A 17,610-nucleotide genomic window follows, 5' to 3' on the forward strand; every position below is an offset into this window, starting at 1 on the left:
CAGACTCACTAGATTGAGACGGGAGCTTATTGGCCCATGTATGGTGCCAGCCGATGGGCCTAAATTATCAATGGGCCAAAAATCGCCCAGATATCAATCGGTCAAGTTTGATTTTCCTGTCGAATCGTGGACTGCATCTGTGCATTGATACAGTTTCCCATCCAACGGCCTTCATAGTGGCAATTATGTACTGATTGTTGGCCCTAGGGCCAGCCTGATATTGCCCACCTCAAGGTAGGCAGATATTGCCCACCTCAAGGTAGGCATATCAGTGAAAGATCTGCTTACCAAACAAGAGGATCTTATAATGTATGGTTAGCTTTTGCTATATAAGGCTTTGGAGTTGAGCTTTGCCATTGATGTAATATTGTCACATTGAAAAGACTGTAAGCTGAGCAGCCCTTAGAATTTCATCAAACTGTATTTTCTGTTTAGCCCAAATGACTCCAGTCCTATCTATTGTTAATCATCCTGAACCCAAAACAGGAAGTCCCGCATGTGGATTAGTGATTGGCTGCTTCTGTAAATAATGACAGAATGGAGCAATCTTCATCAACCAGTCACTGGGAGAAACTGAGTGAAGCAATAGGGTTAGCTGTGGGTGCAGAGATAAATTAGATTATTTTGATGATGTAATGAAGAAGAGAAGTTGGAGAGGGAATTGATAAGGAAGGCTAGTTGGATGATACCAAGACAATGGAGAGCAGCTGAATGGTGCCAAAATGAAGAAGAGTAGTTGGAAGGTACACGAGACAAGGGAGAAGAGTTGGAACTTGCTGAGATAAAGACAAGCAGATACAAATGTGCAGAGATAAGGATGCATAGGTAATGGCACAGAGCTATAGGAAACTATATATTGGTTGTTAAAATAAAAGAGAATAGTTGAAAAATAAATAGATGAGACCTGAAGTGAAAGGACAACAGAAGGAGGATGAAGTTTAATTAATAAGTGAGGGAGGTTGGTGACTGCTGAGAGAAGAAAGACAATTGGAGGGTACAGAGGCAAGTGGTACAAGTTAGGGCAGAGATCCCCAACCTTTTGAACCTGTGAGCAACATTCAGAAGTAAAAGGAGTTGGGGAGCAACACTAGCATGAAAAATGTTCTTGGGGTGCCAAATAAGTGCTGTGATTGGCCATTTAGTAGCCCTTATGTGGATTGTCAACCTACATTGAGGCTCTGTTTGACAGTGTACCTGGTTTTTATGCAACTAAAACTTGCCTACAAGCCTGGAATTCAAAAATAAGCACCTGCTTTGAGGCCACTGGGAGCAACATCCAAGGGTTTGGAGAGCAACATGTTGCTCACGAGCTACTGGTTGGGGACCACTGAGTTAGGGCAAGGGCACATATAGCAGATTGTTCACCTTCGTCTACTGGCATTTTGTACAGAGGTGGAGGAAAGAATATCCCCTTTAATGCGCTCACCCCTGTAGCTCCATTGACAGGTCAGTTGTCCTGTGTGGACCTACACAGAGAAGATAACAGGGCGGAAACGCAAATATTTTGTATATTTGCCAATGTCCACTATATGTAGATCCCCACAGACTGATGTCAGTTCTGACAATGGAGCTACAAGGGTGAGCACATGGATGGATCTGCTTCCAAACACAGACAGAGGAAACCGGATATGTGTCCCCTTGTTTTTAACAGAACAGAGATAAGGGAGAGTAGCTGGAAGTTGGATGCAGACATAAGGAGATAACCAAGAGTGTTTGGACAGTGCTGAGATAAGGGAGAGAAGCTGAAGAGTTCAGGTATAATGAACAGTTAAAAGGAATGACATACATGGGAGTTAATCTTATCAGGCAAACTGGTCGCATGGGAGACACGAAAAGGGTGTACTTTTTTCTGCAATGATCGGACAACAAATACTTCATGTGGTATAAATACTATAATGTTGAGAAGATATTCAGTGTATCACCAGTGCTGCAGTAAATAAATATTTTTAGCAGTTAAACTCGAGGCTTCCTGGGAGTAGTTGTCATGTTTCTGGCCTTCCAACCACACAGTTGTGTTACCCTAAAAGACTCACATAACCTTTGTTTTTGTACCTGGGGCCTGTGCTGTTTTGCTCCTGACCTGTAACTACGTTTGACTCCACCGTCCTTTTGATTTACACTGTAAACAAGAGCTTTCAGATTTGCACTTTTGATGATGCAGATGTTTCTACATGGCTGGCGTCCAAATAAAATGTAAAAACAAATTGCTCATTGCCTAAGCTAAAGCTCATGTTGCTCCTGCATCAGAGTATTTTGTAACAATATTTACTGGTATTATTTCCAAGCCTTTGCAGAATCTAAGATATTTGCTGTGCTGCTTCTTATTGGCCAATATAATTAGGCGTTCCTGCTTACAGACTGTGCTTGTTTGTAGTGACCATTTACAGCAATGAAATGATTTGACCCCTGACAGAAGTGCAAGGGCACTGAGGGGTGCAAAAGTCTGGGCTTTTGTGAGACCGGACACCGGGCGGGTGGTGATGTCAGGGGGGCGGGGCAGGTGACATCAGGGGCGGAGTTGGTGACGACAGGGGCAGGAGCGGTGACAACCAGAGGCAAAATTATGACGAGGTGATCAATCTGAGTTCTCAGTTTTGACCCAGACAACGCCCCCGAAAACCAGACTGTCCAGGTCAATTGGGTAGGTTGCAAACCTAGTCCTATTGCACTCCTGATAGTTCCACCACTGGCACTCTATTTTGGAGACACTTCCACAGAAGGACATACCACTTCTTTGCTGTGCAATAATTCCTTTATTGAGCCAAATTTGCCACACAAAATGCATATCAATTTTTCAGGGGGTCTACACATCCTTTAGTCTATTTTGGAGCAGCGAGACCTGCAGAAATTTTATTACATGCCGGCAGTGATATAACTAGATGTTAATGGGCCCGACGTCAAATTCATTTTAGAACCCCCAACATATCCAGAGGTTGTCATGTTTTACCAATATGTTGAAATTTCTCATAGGATCTCATGGGGCCCCCTATGTCTCTTGTGCCCCCTGCAGCCGCAGGGTCTACTTCCTCTGCAGTTATGCCCCTGCATGCAGGGCAGGGTAAAAGTACAAAAAAAGCATCTGCAGCACACTGCCATTCGGGTCGCCACCTGTTTGCTTTTGACCCAAACAGTTTTGTTTTTCTTAGGGGTGTTTGGGTCACAACTTCCTTTTCGAGTTCCAGTCATGTGAAACCCCAACAATAATTTGGTCAATAACCACCTCTGATGTCAAAAACACATCCCCAAATGTAATAATCCCAGCCCCATATCTTACTTTTCAGCCCAATACCATCATCCTGCCCCCATATTCGGTTTTTGCTGAAGTCCAGGGTGGCAACCATACCTGCCCTGCACATGACCTCTAGCATTTCCATGATGCTGGGTAAGTGGTTAAAATTCTGTGCTGCTAACGTGCATATATATTTATATACTTTATATATACAGTCATTTAAAATCCTTTAACATTTTGGTGTTTAAGAACTGTTCTGCTTTAAGAAAACATTTGGTGCTGAAGGATGTTGATAATTTTGTTTTTGAAAAAAGCATTACATATGCCCAACAATGTTTTCATGGAAATGTATCCCCTGCCCCAGTGATTTATTAGCAACAACATGTAATCTCAGGCTCTTGGCAGATCGTCTTTTTCAAACAGCAGGTGACTAACATCAATCTTTAACTCAGTCTGGAGTTACACTTTGGCTTTTCTATACTCCAGTTCTGTGAGGATCTCAGTGTTACTAATGCATGACAGAGCAAAGAAATTCCAGTTTATGTGTACAGTGGTATCCTAAAAACAACCACGTTATTCTCTCAACAGGTCACGAAAGATCTTATGGATATTGCAGAAACAAAGAGTATAGTACAGTTATCCAGAATCCTCAAGACCTGGGGTTTTCCAGTTAAAGGAGTTTTTCATAATTTGGATCACCATACTTTGTCTACTAAAAATCATTCAAATATTAAATATACCCAATAGAATTGTTTTGCCTCCAATAACGATTAATTCGATCTTTGTTGGCATCAAGTACTGTTTTATTAATACAGAGAAAAAGAAAATAATTTTAAAATTAAATATTTGATTAAAATAGAGTCTATGGGAGATAGCCTGTTCTGGATAGTGGGTTTCCAGATAACAGATCCTAGTTATAGTCAGTCAGTGGTAGCACATATTAAAGAGGACCTGTCACCCAGACATAAAAAGCTATATAATAAAAGCCCTTTTCAAATTAAACATGAAATTCTTTTTTTTATTAAAGCTTTCATAGCTGTTGTAAACTCATTTAAAAATCTCAGCTGTCAATCAAATATTGTCTGCCCCTCCTCTATGCCTTAGGCAATTACTTTCACTTTCCATTCAGCACTTCCTAGATGTCACTGCTCTCCCCACATTCCCCCGTTCTTTTCACCATTTAATTCTGTAGCCATTCTGGTGCATGATTCTGAGGTGATGCAAAGCTTGTCTTAATAACAGTGTCCACAAAATGGCTCCTGCCTGTTTGTTATAATTATGAATTACTGATAGAAAAAAGATTCAAATATTTTAAACAGTGTAATTAAAGTTCATTTTGCTTGACTAACATGATAAATTAGGATTTGGAATAATTTTTTTGGGTGACGGGTCCCCTTTAATGTGTCAACCTAGCGTTAAAGGCCCTTACAGTGGTGCTCCAGGGGAATTTTCTCTATCCTGAGCCAACCTACTTGAGTCCTTATGGGGCAAATTCACTAATAGGCTCATTTTCTCCACACTCTGCAGCACTTCACCAGGCGCAAATTAGCTACCAGTACGCTAATTGGCTAAAATGCAAAGTTGCGTCTCAGCAGCCGAATTCTGGCGAAGTTTCACTAGTGTTAATTCGTCAGCATGAGCATTTCATAGCGAACTTTCTCTAACGTTTGTTTCTGCCTAGCAAAACGTTGTTAGTTTACTTACGCTTCGGTCAATTTGAATAGGGCGGGTTCATATTGCTCTTATATATGTCTTTATTAGAGATGTTGGTGCAAATGTGTGAAGTGGCCACTTACTTTTAAAAATGTTCAAAGAAGCAAAATAAAGGCAAAATAGATCTTCTAATGTCCTAGACATGAGCCCACGCTAAAACAAATGTGGCATGTCCCTCAAATGGTAAAAAAAAAAAAATTGTATTAATACTATTAATATTAAAATAAAATAAAAATGTTTAATAAATACAAAATTTAATTGTTATGCCTTTTCGGCATAAAGGATATGGTGTCACTGACATAAGATTGAGGAGGATGTAGCTTCATCTTGTCAGTTTGCCAGGTCTAAACTGGTGAAGGAAATTCTTGCGAAAGAGGTAGCATTCTGTAAAATTGTGAATTTGGGGAGTAACATATCAGGAGGTAGTCCTTATTCTTCCTGACTCTTGTTGAAGCATTCCTCTTAATTTAGGGCCCTCTCCTCTATTAAAGGAGACATTTTTTGTGAAAAACAGGAATGTGCCATATATATAGAAGGAATGTGCTTTAAAAAGTAATGCTTCAGGTTGATGTATTGCAACAGAAATTACCTTTACTAGATTATCTCCCTAAAATAGTATTTTCAAAGTACAGTCAGAACCATTCTGAGAACTGAATCCTGCCAAAATATAACTGATTCTTGGGACGACTCTCTCTCTAGACGGTAATTTTCCAAGTAGGATATAAACTGTACCTTTTATAGTCCATGATTAATAGATTAGATGAAAAGCATAGACACATGATCATCTAGTTGTCTCACTTGTAAGAGTGAGTTAAAATCTCCGAACTGATGGAAGACCATAAATCTAATTTGAAAGATACTTCTGAGAATACAGTGGCTAAAAACAGCCTTCAGCCGAACATGGGTCTTAAGTCTTCAGGCAAGTAAAGCAAATAACACATGCAATGGCCAGCAGGAGAACTAAGCCAAGAAATACTTTATATTTTATGCAGAACAGAATATGAGTCAGGGTCAATTAAAATTAATTTCTGTTAAAAAGTCTACCCCTCCTCTTACTGTGAGCCATTTTTAGTATATTTCAGTTTGGCACAGTGCTGGAGTCCCCAGCCCTCATTGGCTAACATGGGTACAATCGGGCTATGGTGCCCTGATCCATAGTAACCATTCAGAAATCAGCTGTGATTAATTTAAAGCAGTTAGAGAAATGAAAGCAAACTTCTGAATGAGAGCTATGGTTCGCTGCAGTGTTACAAATTTGCTTCTACTATGTCATTAGGTAACTGCACACATGCAAGCATTACTGTGCTTGCTCGAATATCTTAATAACTGTAGGGTGCATGTTTTAATTATAACTCATATGTGCACCTCAGGGCCTTGCTGCTATGAGGTGAATTAAGAAACTTGCCTTAGACGGCAGCAGCCTGTAAGTTACCAGGGACATCAAAAAAAGCAACTCGTAACTTCAAGGGCCAAAATTCCAACTTGAATTTTAGCTCTCCTAGTGCAGAGACTCTGCACTAAAAATGTAGCCCCTCTCCCCTTTTTAATACTTGGAAAGGTAAACTCCAAGTGCAAGGGTGGCAGCATTCGAAAGGCCACCTCAGGGAGCTGGAGATCCCAGAAATGCCCCTGGTGTCCCTTCATAAGATTAGTGATTGGCAGCACTTCAGGTTGCTATCTACTACAGTTTTCTCCAACTCATAAAACTGATCACACTATGGGGCCGATTCACTAACTTCGAGTGAAGGATTCGAAGTAAAAAAACTTCGAATTTCGAAGTGTTTTTTGGGCTACTTCGACCATCGAATGGGCTACTTCGACCTTCGACTTCGACTACGACTTCGAATCGAAGGATTCGAACTAAAAATCGTTTGACTATTCGACCATTCGATAGTCGAAGTACTGTCTCTTTAAGAAAAAACTTCGACCCCCTAGTTCGCCATCTAAAACCTACCGAACTCAATGTTAGCCTATGGGGAAGGTCCCCATAGGCTTGCCTAAATTTTTTTGGTCGAAGGATAATCCTTCGATTGTTGGATTAAAATCTTTCTAATCGTTCGTTTCGAAGTCAAAGGATTTTAATTCCCAGTCGAATATCGAGGGTTAATTAACCCTCGATATTCGACCCTTGGTGAATCGGCCCCTAAAAGTATGAGACTGGGACATTAGATTAAAAGATCCCATAAAGGAGAAGGAAAGGCTAAAACTAAGAAAGCTTTATCAGAAAGGTCTATATAAATATACCAGTAAATCCTCAAAGTAATGCTGCTCTGAGTCCTCTGTCAAAAGAAACACAGCATTTCTTTCCTTCTATTGTGTACACATGGGCTTCTGTATCAGACTTTCTGTTTTCAGCTTAAAGCTCCAGGGCTAGGGCTTGAGCATGCTCAGTTTGCTCCTCTCTCCCTTTCCCCCTCCCTTTTCCCCCTCCCTGCTGTAATCTGAGCCCATTGCTACGAGTGAGCAGGGAGAGACTCAGGCAGGAAGTGATGTCACACCAAGCAAATATGACAGCTGCTATCCTAAACAAACAGAGAGAGCTTCTACAGCTGTTTACACAGATTTGGTAAAGCATTCTGCAGAATAAATATAGTTTTATAGCTTGTACTATTGTGGTTAATCTATTGGCAATAATCTGCCTCGGTAGCTTTCCTTCTACTTTAAGGTAGGGACTGTAAAATTCTATAAATAAAAGATTATAAGACAAATAAAATAAATATATGGAGCTCTTGAGCAGACTGAGGACCATAACAATGGAGCCAAATCCATCCTATGGGCCTCCAGTTGGATAGATCTAACTTATAATATTGTTGCCCAACTCCCTTCACGATATTTTCATTGCTGACCAATGCTTTCTGGGGCTTTAGGCTGCATCTAAGTTGTGCTGTACGTAAAACTCTAACGCTAATATTCTTAGTTATAGTTTTTTGTACAACACTCCAAATAAATATTAATTTAAAATTTTATGTATGCTTCGGTGTGCTAGTCATTTATTGTAATACGTATGCAGTTCAATTCAGTCTACAGATCTGTTTACAAAAGAAGGTGTACTTCATTTCTTTTTCTCAAAAAGTTGTGTTTTTGACAGATGTTCTGAACAAAGAAGTAGGTATAAGTGTGCAACCGAGGGAGTGCCACTTTGGCAGGCATAAAATATGGGATAGAGGTCACGGTGGATATGTTGAAATTCAAGCCGGCAAGTAGAATGCTTTATGTGAATGCTCTAAGCATGACATCATCCCAAATACAACTTGCAAAATGTTCTGCATGGAACCGTCTAGAAAACAGAGGTTCATTAACAGTGAATCCAAGTTTAGTAAATTATATTTGTATCAGCAGTAGATTTTATATGGGGCTTTATTTGAATCCTCCATAAGTTTCATATACGATTATCCAACCTGCAGCATTTCCCGTGTTGAACTGTGGCACCTCAGGGATTGATAATGGGTTGCTATGGGTTATTACTATGAAAGAAAATTAGCACCTGTTTTGTAAATTCCCCTATGACTAATAAGGAAGCGCTTTAATGTTTACTGTCATTTTATTGAATGGATTACAGCATCACTGGCTACATGGCAGCTTGGATTGAGTAATGGTTGCTGTAGCAAACTAGGTCCAAATGGTACTGGCACATTCCTATATTGTACCACTAGTAAAGGAGGGGCAGCCAGTGTTATACTGTATGTGTTATAGTTTAGAAGACTTCAACATGGCTGAAAAGGAGGGTCTAGTTTTGTGAGGCACACTTGGTGCCTGGTGGTGGGATCCTCCTATAGGCAGGAGTCAGAATACAGCACAGGTACGGGATCTGTTATCCAGAAACCCATTATCCAGTCTGAATAACAGAAAGGCTATCTCCCATAGACTGTATTTTTTCCAAATAATCCACATTTAAATAAATAAAAAAATAAAAAAAATTTCCTTTTTCTCTGTAATAATAAAACTATAGCATGCGCTTGACCCCAACTAAGATATAATTAACCCTTATTGGAAGCAAAAGCAGCCTATTGGGTTTATTTAATGTTTACATAACTTTCTAGTAGACTTAAGGTATGAAGATCCAAATTATTGAAAGATCTGTTATCGAAAACCCCCAGGTCCTGAGCATTCTGGATAACAGGTCCCATACCTGTACTCCATCCTACTGAAGGATCTAACTGGGTAAGTAAGTGGGGGAATTAAAAATAAAACAGTATGGTTTTATTTATTAAAGATACTGTAGTGATTCCATCATTAATCAAGTATCCATGATCACATATTCACGCTAAAGGTGCCCATGTGTGGGGGCTCCTGACGGGTCGTCCCGATCTATATCAGGCCAAAAATTGGCCAGATATCGATCGGTCAAGTTTGATTTTTTTTTGTACGGTCCAAGATCGCATTGGCTAGTTGATGCAGTCAGGAAGTAGGCATATCGAGTTAAGATCTGCTCGTTTGGTGACCTTGCCAAACGAGTGGATCTTATAGTGTATGGCCATCTTAAGCCAGGGGTTCCCAAATTGATGCTGAGTTTAGGGGGCTATGGGTCCTATGGGTCATCAGCTCAGTATTTACTGGTAGATTACAATCTACCATTCTGGGCAACCCTGCCCTAAGCAAAGTTAAAATATAACAAAATATTATCTGTATTATAAAATATTTAGATTACAAATATATAAATTATTTATTAGGATAAATAACCCCTCTTGTTCCAGGTGTTATATTATATTTGTCAAAGAGTGAACAAGCAGCTCATTACAATTCATCTCACAGTTCGCTTTTAAAGGAGAAGGAAAGTCAATTTACACTTGGGGGTGCCAAATGTTAGGCAACCCCAAGTGATTGTATTGACTTAACTGAAACCCCTGGCCGGTGCTCCTATCAGCAGAAAACTCCGCTGGCCCAGGGTTATTCCAGTGAGCACCACGGAACGATCCTCTTCCAGCTTCTTCACTTCACTATACAGTAGTGTGTACAGTATGGCAAGTGGCTTTTTGTTGGATATCCAGAGATGAAGTTCAGCAACTGCTGGATGGCTTTAAAGGGATACTGTCATGGGAAGAAAAAAAAAATTCCAAAATGAATCAGTTAATTGTGCTGCTCCAGCAGAATTCTGCACTGAAATCCATTTCTCAAAAGAGCAAACAGATTTTTTCATATTCAATTTTGAAATCTGACATGGGGCTAGACATATTGTCAATTTCCCAGCTGCCCCAAGTCATGTGACTTGTGCTCTGATGAACTTCAATCACTCTTTACTGCTGTACTGCAAGTTGGAGTGATATAAACCCCTCCCTTCCCCCCCCCAGCAGCCAAACAAAAGAACAATGGGAAGGTAACCAGATAGCAGCTCCCTAACACAAGATAACAGCTGCCTGGTAGATCTAAGAACACCACTCAATAGTAAAAACCCATGTCCCACTGAGACACATTCAGTTACATTGAGAAGGAAAAACAGCAGCCCGCCAGAAAGCATTTCTCTCCTAAAGTGCAGGCACAAGTCACATGACCAGGGGCAGCTGGGAAATTGACAAAATGTCTAGCCCCTTTTGAGAAATGTATTTCAGTGCAGAATTCTGCTGGAGTAGCACTGTTAACTTGAAAAAAATATGACAGGATCCCTTTAAGTTTGGCAACATTAGGGCCAGACTGGGATTCATAATAGGCCCTTACAATTAAGTTCAGGGAGGCCCAAACAGCCTCCTACAAGCCCAATAAATATTTTTTTGACAGCGCCGAAGCCGTGCCGCCTCTCCTGAAGTCCCGAAAAGCCAAAGTGCTGAACAGCCGAAGTCCCAAATCAGCGAAAAAAAGCTGAGCTGAAGGAAGTCCCGAAGCGGCTAAAAGAGCCGAAGTCACGAAGCAAGCCAGAAATTGAAGTCCTGAAGCCACGAGTTCAGTTCTGAACACCAATGGGTTTTTTTGGCCTCTGGCCACCAATGTATTATTTTTAAAACTCTTTAGGCTCCTGCCACCAATGTTTTTTTTAAAAAATTCTCTGGGGCCCCAATTTTTTTTTAACTTGTAAGGGGGGGCCCTGGCAACAATGTTTTTTTAAAAAAACTTTTATGAGGGGCCCTGGTGCCACAGTTTTTTTAACTTATAAGGGGGCCCTCATCATCAATAGCTTTTTATAACTTGCGTGTTTGGGTGGGTTACCATTTTTAGCACTGATGTCTGTGTCGTCTTTTAACTGTGGTGTGGGCGGGATCTGGGGTGGGGCTTGGGGTCAGGGACAAAAATTTTGTTGTACGAGTCCTCATGATTTCTAATGGCAGCCCTGGTGATGGCATCTTACAGCAGCCGCTCTGCCATTTGCTCGAATCTATGGTTTGTCAGTCCATGCCTGGACGACGTAATGTATATAGTGAAAATAAGTGTGTTGGGACTATTTACTGTTACTATTACTATTACTATTTACTTGTTTAATCATTACTAAGCCATGCCCTGAGCTATAAACAAGGTGTGCATACCAGACTAAACATACACGTACGGCTGGTTCCAGGAAAGTCCAGTGTCAAACATAAGAACTCATTGAAAACAAAAGCATAGTACAACCTTATTACCATTCTACTGGACAAACAAGACAAGCCGGCTGATTGTTAAGGTGAACTGAGTTTAATTGCTCAGCTTTGGTTTTTAACGGTCCCTTGTGTGGATAGTGTTCTAGATGAACTACATCCCTGTGGCCATAGAGGAAGGATAAAACAGCAGCTCCATATGCACTGTGCTTTGTGACATTTAGAGTTTCATAATCCTGAGCCATTGTTTGCTTCCTTTCCAATGACTTTTGTGCCCCTTAGTATAAAAAAGTGCTGTGCAACAGAAAGTGCTGCTAGTTACACACTTCTTTAACAAATATCCAGCCCTTTTGATTCTTAACTCCCAATATCATTGCACTGGGGCAAACGTTTGTGAATGCTAGCCCTGTTTTTTAACCTTGGGTCCCCAGATGACGCTAGGCTATTTATCAACGTATAATCAATTGCAAAATTAAGTCCAAGGTCAGCGATAGAGCTTTAGAGCTGCTGTTAACCCCGTAAGAGCCAGCTGTAGTGACTGCAACTGGACATCACCCATGGCCAGGCAACACATACTTTGTATACATTTTTTTTATAGCTTTAACCCAGAAAAAGTCTGTCAATCCTGTAGATCCTGCAATCTATAGCAATTAAAGGGTTACACTGTATTTTTGTGTCCTATTTGGAGGGTGCACTCACAGCAGTGCAATAAACAGACTGTGTAACCGTCATGAACTCAGTGTCAAAAGACAAATCACATGAACACACATCGAGTCATTGCTGTGGCAGTTTACACACACACAAACACACAGTCATGCCATGTATTTGCACAGGTTATTGACATAGTACCACCATGTTTTGTTACCATAACAGAAAAATAGCTTTGCCCTGAATTCGACTTTTGCTCTCATGTTGTTTTCAATGGGGTTCTCTGTGTCCTGGCATGGTTCCTGTGTGGAACTCAGCCAACTGGTTAGAAAAGGATAACAACAGCTTAGTCATTTTCCCTTATTTCAACTGCACACAACAATCACTATGTGTGAAAACAGCAATAAACAATGAGGAAGGTAATAAGACCCCCGCAGCTTCCTCCATCACATCCTTCCTTCACAAGGAAAAAAACATACCCAGTCGGTCATAATATTGTCAGAAATGAGTCACAAATAAACTTGACAACGAGTAATAACTTATTTACAGAAAGTGACCTCTATTATTAAACAAATACCCTTGCTCAGATATATGGAGATACTGCAAATGGCAGTAGATCACAAAACAGGCTATGCAGGATTTCAGGCTCATAGACTTCCAGGCCACTACAGAGGAAGCAGACATGCAACAAGCCCTGGATGTATAGGGGCCCATGAGGCCCAAATAATGATCAATTTCAACATATATTGGTAAAATCTATGTTGGGGGCCTAAAAATTTGCTAGTTGTGCCACTGTTCCAGGCCTGCCAATAAACCCTTTTATGCATCATACTGACCCAACTTTCAGCTGATTTTTCCCTCTTTAAAATCAACAATAAAAATATTATTGTCTTGGCTGGCTTTAGAAATATAACTAAAGCTGGCCATAGACGTGCAGATAAATCCAGTAGCGTTCCTAGAGGGGGGCGGGCCCTGGTGCGTGATGCGCAGCCGGGCCCCGTCCCCCTCCGTACTGCCGGGGGGCCCTGAGGGGGCACCCCCTGCTCCCCCGGTAGTTCCGCCACTGGATAAATCCTTATGTCCGACAATCGATTGGCTTTACAATCTCCCAGCCTACTACTAACCATTCAGATTAAATAAAGTAGTAAAAAGAACAAATCAGACAATGTTCTGGCCATTAAAATCACAGACAGCTAGGGTTGCCACCTGGCTGGTATTTTACCGGCATGCAGGGCAGCCATCAGGGGGTGACAGGATGGAGAGTTGTAGGGTAAGGGGGGTCTGGCCACGCCACACTTACTTGATTAGTCAGGCCCCCCATCTTTCTGAAAGCTGCTAACTTCGGGAAGGCATGGACGTTTAAGGGGCCCTGGCCACCAATTTTCTCATAATGTGGGAGGGGGGGCCCTGGCCACCAATTTTGGCCGCCAGTTTTTTTCTCTGGTGTGGGGTCCTAGCCATCAATATTTTTTAATGGGGGGGCCCTGGCCACAAATGTTTTTTTATGGGGGGCCCTGACCACCAATATCTTTTTATTAACATGTGGGAACCATAGCCACCAATATTTTTTTTGTTTTTTTACTGTGTGGTGGGGGGCGGACCTGTGGGGTGGGGAGGGCGGACTTGTAGGTGGGGCTTGAGGTGGGTGCAGCCCAGGGGGCCCAGGAAATTTTGTCGTATGGGGCCCTGCAATTTCTGATGGCGGTCCTGCCGGCATGGCCGGTAAAAATGATGCTTGATGCCAATGTTATAAATAGGAAAAAATGGCAAGAATATAGGAAGGCCGGTATTTTTTTCCAGAAAAGGTGACAACTCTACAGACAGCAATTGTACAAAAGTTATGTCCGGCAAATAGTAGTGACAACCCCCCCTTTGATATCATCAGATAGGCAATACATGCAGAGATCTTATCGGTAGCCAATATAAATCTTTTAACCTGTTCAATCGACTGAGCGATTTACGATTTGGGTTTACACAGCTTGTTCTCACTTATGAATGGTCAAATAACTTTTATCTGATTTTTTTGGTTCATTGGCTAATCTGTTAGGTTTATGTGTGTGTGGAGGTGAAGGTCCGTGTAGTTCTGGTTCAGCCAGTGGTCCCATATACACAACAATAATGACATTGTCCTTCTACCATGGCCAAATGACTGGCAGAGTGAGCCAGCAATCACTCACTGACTTGTGGTTGCTCGCTGAACCCTGCCTTGGTTTCTTCACTCATTAAAAAACAATTGCTTCACGGTGCATATAGTTTAGCCTCTATTCAAAGCTATAGGCCATAGAAAAGTTGGATTTCCTGATGAACATTAGAGTCTAAGTCATAAAAATGAAAAATGAGTGGTAATAAAATTACGTTTCTTAGCTTCCATAGTTGCTAAACATGCCTTACCCCTAGGGTCAGAACCAGTGTCTGTCCCTGGAAATATCACAGGACTTTAAAATTGAATGCAGAGCAGTATTTTAAGGGTCATGTGAACAAACATCAGCTTCCACTGTGTCCCATATTTAATGGAAAACTGCAGTGTGTTTTAAGAACATATATTGGTATGGGATCCATTATCCAGAACCCTCCGAATTATGGGATAGGCATCTCTCATAGACTCCATTATAATAAAATAATAAACATTTTTAAACATAATTACCCTTTTCTCTGTAATAATAAAACAGTACTTTGTATCTTATCCCAACTAAGATATAATTAAACCTTATTGGAGGCAGAATAATCATTTTTGGTTTAATTAATGTTTAAATGATTTTTTATGTGGTAGGTTTGGTCCTTTACCATGAAGAACAAGTCTGCGGGTAGCTGTAGTTGGAAGAGATAACTGGAAATCATTCTTCTTGCTGACCTGCTTCAAATGTGTACATTATTTGTTATTTAGTATCCTCTTATGTATTTATGAGGGTGGAATCTACACCTAGGGCCTTATTTATCAAAATTCGGATTTGTGTAGTTTTAGAGGTAACTTTGATCTTGACTAAACTCACATTTAAAAAAAGCACAATTAAAAAAAAAGCACAAGTGCCCCCTTATTTATTAAAAAATCTGAATATAAAAAGTGTGAACAAATAAAAACAGAATGAATATGACAACGAAAACCTTGAAATTCTTGTCTTCTGAAGAATCTTTGTGAGATTACAAGCACAAAAAATTCTGTGAATTGAAAAAATTTGAATGTTACTAAATCAGCTCATAATGTTTCCCATGGCAGCCCAACAATAATGTAAGGGAAGGATTAGGGTAGTTAGCGAAGGGGTTAGTTTGCGGCTGGGCTAGTTTTATTAGGGCAGTGACACAATGTCAGATTCGGAGAGCAACAAATTTCCTCTTCTTCAGGGCGGCTAATCTCCCCGAACTGCCTTCCACTGCCATTTCCGCCGGCAAGAATGTAAATCGCTGGCGAGATGGCACTTGGAGCGCTTGTTTTCCAAAGTCGCCCAAAGTTTCCTTGTGAGGCAACTTCGGGCGATTCTCGGAAAATGAACCGATCCACGTGCCATCCCGGCAGCGATTTACATTCTAGCCAGTAGGAAGGAAGTTTGGGGAGATTAGTCGCCTCGAAGAGGTCAGTGGACCTGTAACACTAATGACTTTAACTCTAAGCAGTCACCTGGGCTGAATAATATACAAGGAACCTTTTCTGATCCTGAGCTACTTAATGACTTGTACTGCATAAGTCTGTGCTAGTCCCAGTGTTTCTCAGAAGCTCACTTTCATGAAGAGGAAAACACAACTCTACACAGTGTTCTCAATTATTAATTTATTAAACAATAACCTCACCTTCCAATCTGCTCATTATCATCTGCACAAAACAAATGACCGTGTTTCTATTTTATTCATTTGTGACTAGCAATTTCTTGGCTTCCTGTCGATAAGCATTTTATTCTTCTGAGAAGTGACGACAGTATGTTTGTCCCTGTTGGGCGAAATCCAAAATCTGCAAGCGGATCCGAGAGGTGTCACAGGTGCCAGCAGAAATATTCTAAGTACAAGTATTGCTAAAGGTGATTGACTAAATGGCATTGTTTAAAGGGATACTGTCATGGGAAAAAATAAATTCAAAATAAATCATTTAATAGTGCTGCTCCAGCAGAATTCTGCACTGAAATCCATTTCTCAAAAGAGCAAACAGATTTTTTTATATTCAATTTTGAAATCTGACATGGGGCTAGACATATTGTCAATTTCCCAGCTGCCCCAAGTCATGTGACTTGTGCTCTGATAAACTTCAATCACTGCTGTACTGCAAGTTGGAGTGATATCACCCGCCTCCCTTTTCCCCGCCAGCAGCCAAACAAAAGAACAATGGGAAGGTGACCAGATAACAGCTCCCTAACACAAGATAACAGCTGCCTGGTAGATCTAAGAACAACATTCAATAGTAAAAACCCATGTCCTACTGAGACAAATTCAGTTACATTGAGAAGGAAAAACAGCAGCCTGCCAGAAAGCATTTCTCTCCTAAAGTGCAGGCACAAATCACATGACCAGGGGCAGCTGGGAAATTGACAAAATGTCTAGCCCCATGTCAGATTTCAAAATTGAATATAAAAAAATCTGTTTGCTCTTTTGAGAAATGGATTTCAGTGCAGAATTCTACTGGAGCAGCACTATTAACTGATTCATTTTGAAAAAAATTTTTTTTCCCATGACCGTATCCCCTTAAGCAAGGCACTCCCTGACCCAGATTATTGCTGCATTAGGAATGCTGGAGAGTCAGAGTGTGGATTCCATTCATATAGGCTAACTGAAAACGAAACTTTCCTCTTTCTGGCTAAATCACAAATACAGAATGAGGATTCCAATAAGAAGGATTGCATTACTATTATTATTATAAAAACAGATATAATGTATATAATCTCAAGGCATGGTGTTACATTATGTTCCTGCTCCAAAAGCTGCATTTTATTCTCATCTGTTCACCAGTCAAGTGGTTAAAGGGAAAATATACCTACCTTTTTAACATAAGCTCATTCAGTTAGGCTTATGCAAAAAGTATACATTATAGGGATAATTTATGAAGATTGTGGTAAGCGCAAGAGCATCCCATAGTGCTCATTCAGGAATCACTTCTTCCCACAATCTGCCTGTGGTCTGCACCCTGCATCAGATTAAAAAAATCTGACATGAAGTGCAGCCTGCAGTGTCTGAGGCACAGCCGTGTCCTAGCAGTCTGCTATAGGGTCCATTTGCAGCCTTTGGCTCTGCTTCCTAACTGGTGCATTCTTTATAACAGGTTCCATTCCTGTATATTGTAAGTAATTTCATATTTATGGGCTAGGAAGCATAGACAATACCACTAATGATTTAGAGATGTCACAATGTCTTTACATTTCAAGGTAATTAACTACACAACAGCTATTTAAGATCTCTGTATTGGAATGTGTTTTTATGCAAAATAGTTCTTCAAAGAAGAATATCTGTTACATTCTGACATATCTGAGTCAAGTCTTTAGCATTCATTCTGAGTGATATTTAGTTAATGATATATCCACAGAATCCATATTTGCACTGAAA

Source organism: Xenopus laevis, chromosome 6L (genome assembly GCF_017654675.1).
Source record: "Xenopus laevis strain J_2021 chromosome 6L, Xenopus_laevis_v10.1, whole genome shotgun sequence".
In the NCBI taxonomy this organism is placed as follows: Eukaryota; Metazoa; Chordata; class Amphibia; order Anura; family Pipidae; genus Xenopus; species Xenopus laevis.